Genomic DNA, 5,227 nt, shown 5'->3' on the forward strand with positions numbered 1-5,227 from the left:
AAGTTGATCACAATTTTGTGTACCAAGTTTTTGGCGCCGTTGCCGGGGATTGTTCGAGTTTGGACAACTGACGGTTCATCTTGTTGCTTAGATTGGGTAATTTTATTTTATGTTTAAGCTTTTTATTTTTATTTTCAAAAAAAAAACTTTTATTATTAGTTTTCGAAAAAAATTCATAAAAATTTTTAAGAATTAATTCTAGAGCTTCTTGAGATATGTTGAAGCCTGACTGGCTGTTAAGCCATGTCTAATCTTTTGGACTGAGGTTTTCACTTTCTATTGTAGAAAGGACATGTCTGTAATTGTTATGCTAAAGCTTGGCTGGCCATTTGGTCATATCTAATTCTTTTGGATCGAAGCTTTAGACTAACATTGCATGAATCCTGGAATTCTTATTAAAAATTTTGAATTTCTTTAATTTCTTTTTCCAAAATAATTTCGAAAAAATATACAAAAAAATTAATAAAACCATAAAAAAAATTTTGTGTTTCATGTTTGAGTCTTGTGTCAAATTTTAAGTTTGGTGTCAATTGCATTCTTTTAATTTTCTTAAAAAATTTTTCGAAAATTCATGCATTGTGTTCTTTCTTGATCTTCAAGTTGTTCTTGTTGATTTTCTTTGTTTAATCTTGTGATTTTCTTGTTTTGTGCTTTTTGTTGTTTTTCATATGCATTTTCGAATTCATAGTGTCTAAACATTAAAAATTTCTAAGTTTGGTGTCTTGCATGTCTTTCTTTCCTTAAAAATTTTCAAAAAATATGTTCTTGATGTTCATCATGATCTTCAAAGTGTTCTTGGTGTTCATCTTAACATTCAAAATGTTTTTGCATGCATTATTTGTTTTGATCTTAAATTTTTATGTTTTGTGTCATTTTGTTGTTCTTCTCTTCCTTCATTAATTTAAAAAATCAAAAATAATATATTTCCTTATTTTACTCATAAATTTCAAAATTTTGGGTTGACTTGGTCAAAAATTTTTAAAATTTAGTTGTTTCTTGTTAGTCAAGCCAAAATTTCAAGTTAAAAAGTTTATCTTTTCAAATCTTTTTCAAAAATCAAATCTTTTTCAATTTTTTTAATATTTTCGAATTTTTTAAATAAATTTTCAAAATATTTTTCTTATTTTTATTTCACATTTTCGAAAACTTTACTAACAATTAATGTTTTGATTCAAAAATTTCAAGTTTGTTACTTTCCTGTTAAGAAAGGTTCAATCTTTAGATTCTAGAATCATATCTTTTAGTTTCTTGTTAGCCAAGTCATCAACTTTAATTTTAAAAAATCAAATCTTTTTAAATTTCTTTTCCAAATCTTTTTAAAAATAAATTTCAATTATATCTTTTTTAAAATTTAATTCCAAAATATTTTTCTAACTTCTCATCTTTTCAAAAATTATTTTCAAATCTTTTTCCATTAACCAATTGACTTGTTTGTTTTAATTTTAAAAAGTTTACTATTTCTTATCTTTTTGAAAACCACCTAACTACTTCTCCACTTCTAATTTTCAAAAATCACTAACTACTTTTTCAAAATTCTTTTTAATTAACTAATTATTTTAAATTCTAATTTTATTTTATTTCCTTTCTTAAATTTCGAATTCTAACTTGTAATTAAAATAAAAACAAAAATATTTTTCTTTTCTTTTAATTAATATTCGAATATACTCTCTCTCTCTCATCTCTTTCTATTTATTTATTTAATTACTAACACTTCTCTTCTACTCATAATTCGAACCCTCTCGCTCTCTCTGTGTTCGAATTATTCTTATTCTCTCTCTACCTCATTCTTCTATTCTTCTATTCTTATACTCACATAAAGGAATCTCTATACTGTGACATAAAGAATTCCTCTTCTCTCTTTGTTCTCTTTTTTTTTCATATGAGAAGGAACAAGGATAAGAACATTCTTGTTGAAGCTGATCCTAAACCTGAAAGGACTCTGAAGAGGAAGCTAAGAGAAGCTAAAGCACAATACTCTGGAGAGGACCTTACAGAAATTTTTGAAAAAGAAGAAGACATGGCAGCCGAACCCAACAACAATGGTGGAGATGCATGGGAGATGCTTGGTGACTTTATTGTACCAACTTCCGACTTCTATAGAAGAAGCATCTCAATTCCTGCAATTGGAGCAAACAAATTTGAGCTTAAGCCTCAATTAGTTTCTCTAATGCAGCAGAATTACAAGTTTCATGGACTTCCATTGGAAGATCCTCATCAGTTCTTAGCTGAATTCTTACAAATCTATGACACTGTTAAGACCAATGGGGTTGATCCCGAGGTCTACAGACTTCTGCTTTTCCCCTTTGCTGTAAGAGACAGAGCTAGGATATGGTTGGATTCACAACCTAAAGAAAGCCTGAACTCTTGGGAGAAGTTGGTCAATGCTTTCTTGACCAAATTCTTTCCACCTCAAAAGATGAGCAAGCTTAGAGTGGAAGTCCAAACCTTTAGACAGAAGGAAGGTGAATCCCTCTATGAAGCTTGGAAAAGGTACAAGCAATTGATCAGAAGGTGTCCTTCTGACATGCTTTCAGAATGGAGCATCTTATATATATTCTATGATGGTTTATCTGAATTGTCCAAGATGTCATTGGACCACTCTGCTGGTGAATCTCTTTATCTGAAGAAAACACCTGCAGAAGCCCAGGAACTCATTGAAATGGTTGCAAATAACCAGTTCATGTATACTTCTAAAAGAAATCCTATGAATAATAGGATGACTCAGAAGAAAGGAGTTCTTGAGATTGATACTCTGAATGCCATATTGGTTCAGAATAAAATATTAACTCAGCAAATCAATATGATTTTTCAGAATCTGACTGGAATGCAAGCTGCATCTGGCAGTACTAAAGAAGCCTCCTCTGAAGGAGAAGCTTATGACCCTGAGAATCTTGCAATGGAAGAGGTGAATTACATGGGAGAATCCTATGAAAACACTTACAATCCTTCATGGAGGAATCATCCTAATTTCTCATGGAAGAATCAACAGAAGCCTCAACAAGGTTTCAATAATAATAATGGTGGGAGAAATAAGTTTGGCAATAGCAAGCCTTTTCCATCATCTTCTCAACAACAGACAGAGAATTCTAAGCAGAGCCTCTTTGACTTAGCAACCATAGTCTCTGATCTATCTAAGACCACTCTTAGTTTCATGACTGAAACAAGGTCCTCCATCAGAAATTTGGAGGTACAAGTGGGTCAGCTGCGTAAAAGAGTTACTGAAATCCCTCCTAGTACTCTCTCAAGCAATACAGAAGAGAATCCAAAGAGAGAGTGCAAGGCCATCAATATACCCAAAGTGGCCGAACCTATAGAGGAGGAAGAGGCAGTGATTTCCAGTGAGAAAGACCTCAATGGACGTCCACTGACCACTAAGGAGTTCCCTAATGAGGAACCAAAGGAGTCTGAGGCCCATACAGAGACCATAGAGATTCCACTGAACTTACTGTTGCCATTCATGAGCTCTGATGAGTATTTCTCCTCTGAAGAGGATAAAGATATTGTTGAAGAGCAAGTTGCTCAGTATCTAGGAGAAATCATGAAGCTGAATGCCAAGTTATTTGGTAATGAGACTTGGGAGGATGAACCTCCATTGCTCATCAATGAACTGAATGCCTTGGTTCAACTGAAATTATCTCAGAAGAAACTGATCCCGGAAAGTTCTTAATACCTTGTACCATTGGCACCATGACCTTTGAGAAGGCTTTGTGTGACCTGGGGTCAGGAATAAACCTCATGCCACTCTCTGTATTGGAGAAACTAGGGATCTTTAAGGTGCAAGCTGCAAGAATCTCATTAGAGATGGCAGACAGATCAATAAAACAGGCTTATGGACTTGTAGAGGATGTCTTAGTAAAGGTTGAAGGCATGTACATCCCTACTGACTTCATAATCCTAGACACTGGGAAGGAAGAGGATGAATCCATTATCCTTGGAAGACCCTTCATAGCCACAGCAAGAGCTGTGATTGTTGTGGACAGAGGAGAGTTAGTCCTTCAATTGAATGAGGACTACCTTGTGTTTAAGGCTCAAGGATCTTCTTCTGTAACCATGGAGAGGAAGCATGAAAAGCTTCTCTCAATACAGAGTCAAATTGAGCCCCCACACTTAACTTCTAAGTTTGGTGTTGGGAGGCCACCATTAAGCTCTGAGTCTCTGTGAAGCTCTCTAAGAGCTCACTGTCAAGCTATTGACATTAAAAAAGCGCTTATTGGGAGGCAACACAATGTTATTTAATTATATTTATTTTTATAGACATTTGTTTTCCATTGTCATGTTATGTTTTCTTTAGGTAGATGATCATGTGGAGTCACAAAAATAGCTGCAGAATTAAAGCGGAATAAAAAACAGCATAAAAAATAGCACACCCTGAAGGATAGGCTTACTGGCGTTTAAACGCCAGTAAGGATAGCAGAATGGGCATTTAACGCTCAGTCTGGTAGCATTCTGGGCTTTAAACGCCAGAATTGGCAGACAGACTGGCGTTTAACGCCAGAAAAGGGTGTCTGGATGTCTGGCTGGCGTTAAACGCCAGAATTGGCAGACAAACTGTCGTTTAACGTCAGAAAAGGGTGTCTGGTTGGCGTTAAACGCCAGAAAAGGGCATCAGCCTGTCGTTTAATGCCAGAAAAGGTAGCAGAGATGGCATTAAATGCCAGAAATGGCACACAAAGGGTGTTTAAACGCCAGAAAGGTGCAGGGACCAGAATTCCTTGACACCTCAGCATCTGTAGACCCCACAGGATCCCCACCCACCCCACCTCTTCTTCTCTCATCTTCACACCTTTCCATAACACTCTTCCCAGAATAACCCTTGACCAATCACATCAATACCTATTTCCTAAACACCATTCACCTATCAAATCCTACCCTCTTCCCCATAATCTCTTTACCACTCACATCCATCCACTACTCCCCAAAAACCCATCATAAAACCCCACCTATGTCACCATTCAAATTCAAAACATTTCCCTCCCAAACCCAACCCCTTCATGCACGACTTCCCTCTCTCTCTTACCCTATAAATACCCCTCCTTACCACCTTCAATTTCACACATCATAAACACTTAAACCCTCCCTTGGACGAATCCAAAACACCCCTCTATCTCCTCCATTTCTTCTTCTTCTCCTCATTTCTTTCTTCTTTTGCTCGAGGATGAGCAAACCTTTTAAGTTTGGTGTGGGAAAAAGCTCTGCTTTTTATTTTTCCATAACCATTAATGGCACC

The 5,227-nt window shown here is 35.5% G+C and overlaps 1 non-coding gene across 1 annotated transcript; it reads right to left on the reverse strand.

Moving 5' to 3' along the window:
• Positions 1-2,422: 2,422 nt before the first annotated feature.
• On the reverse strand, positions 2,423-2,530 carry LOC148577368 (small nucleolar RNA R71). The gene has a single exon (XR_015904255.1). It is a non-coding gene; the product is annotated as a small nucleolar RNA R71 (small nucleolar RNA).
• Positions 2,531-5,227: the final 2,697 nt, after the last annotated feature.

The sequence above is a fragment of the Arachis ipaensis genome, chromosome B1 (genome assembly GCF_059453495.1).
Source record: "Arachis ipaensis isolate K30076 ecotype BB chromosome B1, ASM5945349v1, whole genome shotgun sequence".
Taxonomy (NCBI): Eukaryota; Viridiplantae; Streptophyta; class Magnoliopsida; order Fabales; family Fabaceae; genus Arachis; species Arachis ipaensis.